We start from the raw sequence: 9,681 nt of genomic DNA on the forward strand, positions 1-9,681 counted from the left end.
GCATCCTTTCTTGGTGTTTAGAAGCATTCTCATATAATACCGGTCACCACTTGCAGGGTGTGCATAGTAAATTCTTCCAATCGCAAAGCGCCTTTTCCGCTTCTCCCAAGTTTTGGAGTCACTTTTCCATACAAATTTTGATGGGAATTCTGCATAGGTTAATTCTTTTCCCACCTCATGTATTTTGTTTGCCTCCATCCACTCAGTGAACTTAGTACTTGTGGATCCTGGCATTCTTACTATTTTTTCAATGTCAGTCGAGTCCGGAAAAATAACTTGTTGCTCGTTTTCAATGTGGAATGGCAGTCTCTCTACTGGTGGATCACGATGGTGTAGATCAAACTGGAATATCCGCCAGCATGCTTCGGTTGTTGATATGTATCTCGTCTCTAGGTATTTCTTGGTTTCATCATAGTCGCTTGTCGCGTCCCTTTCCTTTAGTAAGGCTGTTACTTGGTCGTCATCTTTATGGATGTACTTAAATAGGTACTTGATTGACCTGGACCTGTTGCACCATTCCACATTTATGTGAGCTTGGAATTTGACCAAAAGGTTTCTGTTGTATGGCACAACAAATCTGTTATCGAGCATTGCTCCTCCCTTTTTGATATTCCTTCCATTGTCTCGCCTTCTATATACTGGAAAGCCATCCTCATCGATTGTCGTATCGATATTGTACCGTTTTGGGATGTGTTTAGTGCATTTGTTGTCTATCATGCATGGTGATTTTGTATTTGCCTCTCCGCAAGGCCCGTGCATCATGAAGTTTTCAACAGCTTCATATCCGTCCAGATCAACATCTTTGTCTGGGATCTCCGCACTGATTATTTGGTTGATTTCTGATGGTCCTTTGCACTTGTAATTCTCCTTGAGAAATACCAATATGTGCGCATGCGGGAGTCCCCTCTTCTGGAACTCTATTGTGTAGATAACTGCATTGATTGAATATATAGTTTTATTTTGTTAAAATTTGGAATCATTTTAATACATAGATAAAGGCTATTGTGTGTTTAAAAATTGAAACTTTAGGTCCTATTAGTTAGCGATTAGTAGTCGACTGATCTTACTTGCTATAGTTTCTCCAAAGTGTTTCTTCACAACGATATCTCTCATTAGCTCCTTCAGTTTTATCATGAATACTCGGTCAACAATATCTGGTCGGTCGGCTGGCTTGAGCCCTCCTCCTGCTTCATCTAGCATGTATTGGATCTCAGGCCACTTTGCATTGCATGTGAATGTTATAAATAGGTCTGGATATCCAGCCCAACGGCATATTGCAAATGCGTCTTGCAAGTTTTGTGCCTTGTTTCTTCTACCTCCTGTATAAGATGAAGGTACAATTATCCTCTTTCCGACCTGCTCTGTTCTGGTGTCCCCTTGCTCAATCGCGTCCTGCAGTCCACTGTAAAGTTTAGTTCGTAGCTTCCCTTGATTATTCCTGATCCAGTTTAGTCTGTTTTGCTCAATGCATGTGTAAACATCCACCCAAAATTGAAGCGAGAGATGTCTAGATGTTAGCAATGACATTCCTTGGTCGGGTCTTTGTTGTAGGTAGTATGCATAGTAGTCCAGCATAGTTACATATTTCCTGCTTTTGTCACCTTCTTTTGTTCGCTTGTAAGGTATTTCAAGCTTGAATCCATCTTCTCCGTATGGAAACAATAACGGGTATTGCATTGACATTAATTTTGGATGGATTTCCGATATTTTGTGAGGTTCCATATTTTTGTACTCAACAACGATGTCTCGTCCTTCACTCTCTCCAGTAGGGTCTCTTACAACTAATGCTGCAACTTCTGATGCTGATGGAAGGTTGTGTGTTCCGTTCCTTTTCCCAAGTATTCGAAGCGTGTAATCGTGGTAGTCTTCTTCTTCGAATCTATCTCTTGCTATTCTGAATGACTTTGCAAGGATGTTGTTCTCATCAAGCATTTCTTGTAGTTCCTTGACAATGGCAGGGTCCACTGTTGTTTTTTTATCATTGCATCTTGAAGCATCTATCATGTTTTGTACCTCATTTTCTGTCTGATAGATGTATAGCTGGGCAAATCGAGGTTTGTTACCTTCTTCGGGTAGAAGAGTTCCAATATGGTGGTAGTTCTGGCCATGCAGTCTAAAAACATATGGTCCTTTGCCTTTGTTTATTTCTTTGTCAACAGTTCCTCCCATTGACGTGAATGAGAACATTGAGTTGTATGACCTTATATTTTCTCTGAAGTTTGTTGCATCACTTCCTTCACCTGTTAATAGCCCTGCAAGGTAAGGTGGAGGATATGCTATCTTTGGTAGGCCAATTTTACCTTGTTTGCAGCAAATTCCGAAAGAAGGTTTTTTGTTTCCTCTATGAGAATTTAATCTTTCTTCACACCATAGTATTGCATTGCAATGTTCGCATATGTATGTTGGCTTTCCAAAGTTCCATATCGTGCTATAATAACTTCCGGATGTAGTGCTGCTGGTTCTTTCTATGATGTTGCTTTCAAGCTCATTGTCGCTTGCATTTTTTCTTGCACGCTTGACATCTTTTCTTTCTTTGATTTGTTCCTTTCTCTTCCGTGAAGCATCTTCTTCTGTTTTATCGGTTGTTTCCTGTGTATTCCTGCATCTCTTACTCCTTTTTTGTTGGAGTTGTTGTTTCGTCCTGATAATAGCTTCTCTAGCTTCTTTTGTAAGTTGGCCTGCTGATTTTGATGTGCACTCTCCCTTCATTTCTGCATTGGATATTCTTTTAGCAATATAGTATAATATAATTCTAATTTCTGCATAATGTCGTCAAGAGGCTAACGATATATGCAATAAATAGGAGATGGTGGCTGCATGTAGACAATCTATAATACTTCGATCATGCTTTCAGGATTACTGTGTTTTGTGGTTCGAGCTGCTGTGTATGGAATTATTGGAGGGACAGTGTGCTTGTTTCTCAGTGAACGACAATTGTTCCATGGGAATTACTAAGGCAAAGTACTCTCTAAGATCATTGTTAGCAATATACGTAAAGTTATTAGGTTCTGCAATATTAACAAAGGTAAATATTTGAAATGTATATGTTACAAATGTACAAAAAAAAAGTGTGCATTACATGAAGATTGTAAAATCTCAATGATATACCTGATAATGTTTTCTTGTCTTTGTTTTTCTAATTTTGTAAAGCTTCACACGCATGTGCTAATTATTGTCGTAATTGTATCTTTGCTGCAAAGCCAATCCTGTAGCGATCTTGGAAAATATTTTATACCATGTACAAATTATTAGAGCATATTTTTTATTGCTGCAGTGACTTTATCAGTCTGTGAGTCACTTTTAGTTCATCACAGAAGCTGTTACTATTTTCTCAAAGAAAATAAAGTTTATGTGAAGAGCCAAGGCAAGACGTGTGAGAATAGTTTATTTGAGTCAGTAATATATGCCTAAATGTAAAACTATAATGAATAAAAAAATTAGGAGGTTGCATTGAACCGGTGGTAAGTAGTAGTTTTCCACGGAAAGCATTTACCTTCTAATCTGAAGTGTGGCAAGGCTGATTCGTGTGCAACTTCTTCCAGCGATTCAATGCAAGTCGATTCTGAGATGATATGATCCCTTGGTTAATCGATGAAGTCTATGTTCCTAGTACTATTTAAGAGCAGTACGCTAACGTGCTCGTATCAGCCTATTCGATACGGAGTAGGAATCGAGTTCATAACGATTACGGCATAGAGAGAAAATTTCGAAACCCAGAGAAAAATTCCAAAGCCAACATACACCACGTATGAAGCCTATTAAGGCCCAACAGTTTTGATGTAGGCCCATTTAGACCACCCTCATAAAGAACCTGTACAGGTATCATCTACGTGTAGAAATCTTCTCGTTGGGTAAAAAACCTCTTCTCTCGCAGCTTCTTCGATCCCCACCAGCATCCTTATCCATCCGATGCACCACCTCTTCCGATTAGCCGTCTGTTGAAGATTTCGTTGCTCGCCACCACAGAACCAATTCCCAATCCATCTCCACTTCTCCATTCATTTCTTTGAATCTCTTCCGTTACTGGCGCAGTTGGTGGTTGCGCGGAGTACGCAGACGCGTTCGTCTTGTTCTCAAGGGTGTGGATCCTTGACCTCGTCGAGTCCGACGGAGTGGCCATGCTGCGGAGTGGCCATGGGGAGTAGCAGGGAAAACACGGGGCTGCATTGCTCAAGCTCGTCATGGCCGTCGGCTAAGCCATGGCAGATTTGCTGTAGTTGGGCCTCATGGAGGAGGCTGTGTGGGAACCAATTGGTGGGAACTCACCAAGTCGCCTACTGATGATGAATTGTTAGATCTGACATCCGAGGTACGGGACAGAGTTTGGGTTTGCTGATATTGTCCTCATAGGTGTTACAGTGGCAATGGTGAAACCTTAGTATAAGTAGATTGTGGAATACAAATAGCAGCACACGACCGTTAGATGCTGGCCTTTTCATTTCTGGTGTTGTCAGACTACTACCACATGTAAGTGCCAACTGATGATATGCATCATATGTAATGAAGATTATTTCCTGTACTTTATTTGTAGCAGTGCTGTACTACATAGTATTTTAATTTGCTCTTAGCAAGAAATAATCTATTCATGATGCCTTTTCTTTTAAAAAAGGCTTTATGAACCGGAAGTTGGTTATTATGTGTCAATAATTTGGCCATATGAGATAGATGCTTTCTTACCAAGAATAATTAACTAAAAGAAGTGCATGTTTGAATGTATTTCTAAAATTTACAATATGAATTGCTTTTGATAGTGTTGTATTATTTCTAAAAGGAGGTCTGGGAGGCAATCAAGGGTATGAATGCTGCTTCGGCCCCTGGCCCTGATGGCCTCCCTGTTATCTTCTTCCAGACCTTCTGGAACGTGATTAAACCTGAGGTCATGGCCATTTTTGAAGAATTCTTTGTGGGTGCTATCGACCTAGGTCGCCTCAACTGTGGGATCATCTCTCTCATCCCCAAGGTCCCTGGGGCGTCCGACATCCGCCAATTCCGGCCGATCATAGTCATTAATGTGATTTTCCGGATCTTGGCCAAAGGGTACGCCAATAGGGTGACCCTGCTTGCTGACCGGATCACGCATCCTAACCAGTCGGCCTTTATTAGAGGGCAATATATCCTGGATGGTGTTCTGGTCCTCCACGAGGTCCTCCACGCGGTCCGGACCAAACGCCTTAAGGCTGTTTTTTTGAAGATCGACTTCCACAAAGCCTATGACTCGGTCAGCTGGACCTTCCTCAGAGAAGTCCTTCTTTGGAAGGGCTTTGATGATCGCTGGATCACTAGAGTCATGCAGATGGTCTCTTGCGGTCGCACGGCGGTTAACATCAACGGCGAGGCTGGCCCCTTCTTCCCCACCCTTTGTGGGGTTCGCCACGGCGACCCCTTCTCCCCGTTTCTCTTCAATATGGTGGTGGACGCCTTGGCTGCCATTCTTGATAAGGCCAAGGCTGCTGGACACATTCGTGGGATTACCCCACACCTCTCTGGGCATCCGGGATCTCCATCCTTCAGTATGCTGACGACACGATCATCATGGTCGAAGGCTCGGAGATGGACATCGCCAACCTCAAGTTCCTCCTTCTTTGCTTCCAACAGATGTCGGGTCTCAAGATCAACTTTGATAAGAGCGACGTCACGGTTTTGGGATACTCCTCTTCTGAGTCTCTGGCCATTGCCAATCGGCTTAATTGCCGCTTGGGCTCTTTCCCCACCTCCTACCTGGGGACCCCCATTAGCGACTCACGTCTCTCTGCCGAGGACTTGAGGCCCGCTATCTCTAGGCTCCAGTCCCGGTGTGAGCCCTGGCAGGGGAGATGGCTCTCGAAGGCGGCCCGAACTATTCTTATCAACTCCTCCCTATCTAGCCATTTGCTGTTCCTTATGAGCTTCTATAGCCTCCATGAGTCCCTACATAAGGAGATCGCCAAGATCCAGTCTCGCTTCTACTAGGCTGGCGAGCATGATAAGAAGAAGTACCACATGGTCAGCTGGCCGCAAGCCCCGGGAGCAAGGTGGCCTGGGCATCATGTGCTCTAAGCGAATGAATATTGCTCTCCTCTCCCGCTGGCTCTGGCGCATTGCCCAGGGTCATGGCGGCCTTTGGCTGGACATTATCCGGAATAAATACCTTCGGGGTTAACCCCTTGCCTTCTGCCAGAGATCGGGCGGCTCCCAGTTCTGGCAGTCCATTGTTCAGCTACTCCCGGTACTCCGCATTGGGACCTCCATCTCGGTTGGCTCCGGCCTCTCGACCCTCTTCTGGTATGACCGTTGGGCCGGTGACTCCCCCTTCGCGGCTCGCTTCCCCGCCCTCTTCTCTATCTCCGTTGACCCCATGATATCGGTCAATAGGGCCCTTCTTGATCTGCGGGCGCCTGGCCTTCCGTCGACCGTTCGGGCCGGCGGAATCCGCCGCCTGGCGTGAGTTGCTTGACTGCGTCGCGTTGCATGAGCCACTGGTGGATGACAGACCAGACCGTACCCGCTGGTGGCTGGAGCCAGCGGGCGTGTTCACCACCAAGTCACTCTACTCGGCCATCGCTCCCTCCTCCGCTCCCCTTCCCTTATCAATGGTTTGGAGCGTTTGTGTGCCACTGAAGATTCGCATATTCATGTGGCAATGGATCCGTGGTAGGCTCCCTTCTGGTGTGGAGGTACGCAAGCGCAATGGCCTGGGCACCGGTATCTGCCCGCTCTGTGGCGTCCCGGAGGACTCGAACCACATCTTCTTCTCCTGCGTCTCCGCCCAATTCCTCTGGAGCTTCTTTCGCGAAGTCGTCGGCGGGAGTTGGTGCCACACCAACTTCCCGGACCTATTTGCTGAACTCCAACTGTCCCCCGTGTCCGTGCGCCACATTAGGTGGCTTCAAGTTGGGGTGCTGGCCTGGACGTTGTGGACCGTTCGCAATAAACTTGTGATCCAGCACGCTCCCCTCCGTCGCTCTACTGACGTCCTCTACAAATTCTCGGGTTTTTTGCAGCTTTGGCGGCCGCTTAGTCGCCCCCCGGACCGTGACGCCGTATCCGCCTTCATCGCCGACATCTGATCGATGGCCGTCCGCCTCTGTCCGCCGCCTCCGCCGCCTCCGCCGGAGCCTGATTAGCCACCTCGTGTTGGGTGCGCTGTGCTGGTGTTGTGTTTTATCTTCTTTTCTGGGCTTGTTGAGCTGTGCCCTCAGCAGAACCTATGTACTGTGACGTGAGACTCGTGTGTGTGGGTGTGGACCTTTGTGGTATGTATGTTCTGTGGCGGTTGCTTTATTTATAAAGCGGGGTGAAAGCCTTTCTCGGTATTCATGTATTTTCATGATATTTAAGTTTTTAAAAACCTTTTTCAAAAATTAGTTTGATGGATTATACTACTATTGGTAATTAGGTTACCTTCTGTGTGTCAATATGTCACCTTGGATAGTAATTTGGGTATAGGTTTGTTGAGCAGAAGCTTACATATTGAATTTTCTCAAGTAACTTCCGGTCACCCTATCAAGTTACTGAGAAACAATCTTCCAGTTGCCAACAATTTTTAGTGACCTAAGCAATTAGTGTGATTTGATATTATATTTGCTTTGCTGTTAAGTCTAAATGTGGGAACTTTGTTTTTGGTCAGAATTGTGCTGCTGGGCAAAGCTAGCGTTATGTACATATCCGGTTGTGCTATGAATTTACTGGAGCAAGGTATATTCCTGTCTATTGTGCTGGCCCCATATTGATTTGCAAAAGTATAGTTTCTTCAAATTGTGAAGTGAATCCTAATGCGTCAATCTCTGGTCTTGTAGTATGTTCCTGTCTATTGTGTTGTCCTTGTACTGATTTGGATACAATAGCATGTATATAAAGGAAACTACATGAAGACAGTTTTTTTGATCTGTTTTAGACTAAGAACATCGCTAACATCCACTCCCTTAATCTAATAAGTATCCTTGCCATCCTAGTTGATATGAAGTACTCTTACTTATCTTGGTCGATACAAATAGATTGCCGTAATATTTATTTCATAAGCTACTATTCCAAATATTATCTAGACAACTTCCTTGTTCTTCTCGGCCTTGCTTTCCGTACTTCATCTTCATCTTCCGGCACTGTATTTTTGGCTTTGTCTTTAACTTGTTTCTTGTTCTCGGGGACACCTTTTTTCTTTTGTTCTGTCAAATTCGTCTCAGTGCATTCATCCTCTGAGTCATCCGACAATATTACAACAGATCTCAGTCTCCTTTTATTGCCACTACGGAGCTGACGTGATGACGATGACGATCTTTTGTCTTGCTGCTTGTCTTTCTTTAATGTGGATTCATTGCTGTCATATGGCTCCTCTTTCATAGGCACCAGTTTGCAGGAAGGTGAAACTTTATTATTCTGTGACTGCATACATATACATTTTCAAAATAAGACACATCTCTAAAATTTGAAGTGTGTATCATCAAAAAGTCAATCACCTTTTTATCTGGCATGTTCTGCTTCTTCATTAACATAGTGTCTACATCATCATCCATCAATTCCTGTGCAACAAATGTAATATGAATTGGTTAAGGAATTCTAAAGATGGTACTTCATTTTTGAAACAAAGTTAATGAAATTTTTACCTCCTCGGCTTTGTCATTCAAGTAGAGCATCTCAAGCCTATCATCAGGCACAAATGTTCTCTTTATTGCATAGTTTTGTGTGCCAAATGTGAGATTACTATCATTGAGCTTGAATCGAAATATCAATTTTTTCCACATAATTGTTGAATAATCTTTGGCGCTTCTTCCGTTTTCCCATCTAGTGAGTCCAGCAAGTCAGATGCAGATGTATTAAGCAATCTTGCAGCTTCCTCGTCAAATAATGTGCAACTTGTAGTAGATGTATGGTCACTAATTTGGAGTCGAATACGATACCTAACATACCATTCATGTTAGTGGAGAGTAAATGTAATATAACACTTACTGTTTATATTTAAGTAATATAATATGCTTACCGAGGTGTGGCCTTTTCTGGATATATACCACAACTCTTACAATAATACTTGTCGGTTTCCTTGGTAACCATTTTGGGACAGTTATCACATGACATGTACCACCATTGAATATTTTCTTGCAACCGATCTACTGTAGCTATTGTCGTGAACACAAAATCATGAAAACAATCAACGTTAGCATTTGTGACGCGCGGATAATCAAGCTACAGTAACCTCTGCTAATGATGCCATGTCACCTCCGTTACTGTCGCTAATCTCGCGTTAGTTCAAAACGATTCGAATTCAAACTTGAATTTTTGGCAAACAACCAAAGTTTTCAAACTTTAAAACAAAAATGTTCGGACCGTGTCAAATATTGCATAGATAATTATGGTGAAGTAAACACATTTTTAGAAAATGTATAAATGTTTTAAATTGAATAAAATAGAAAGGAAAATAAATAAAAAGAGACAAAAGAAAATAGGACTCCTCCCCGCGCTGGGTCAAGTGGCCCAGCTGGCCACCAGGCCGACTAGGCCGGCCCACCCCCACACCTCCATAACCCCCGTGACACCCAAACCCTAACCGGTCGCCCCACTCCCCCTCCCCACGATCCCCACATCTCTCTCCCCTTCCCCGATCCAGATCGGGATCGGGGGAACGAACCTCCCCACGGCGACCCGACCCTGTCGACCATCCCCGCCGCCTCGACGCCGCGCGGAACCACCCTGCCTCCTCCCCGACGCGTC

Source organism: Triticum dicoccoides, chromosome 3B (assembly GCF_002162155.2).
Source record: "Triticum dicoccoides isolate Atlit2015 ecotype Zavitan chromosome 3B, WEW_v2.0, whole genome shotgun sequence".
In the NCBI taxonomy this organism is placed as follows: domain Eukaryota; kingdom Viridiplantae; phylum Streptophyta; class Magnoliopsida; order Poales; family Poaceae; genus Triticum; species Triticum dicoccoides.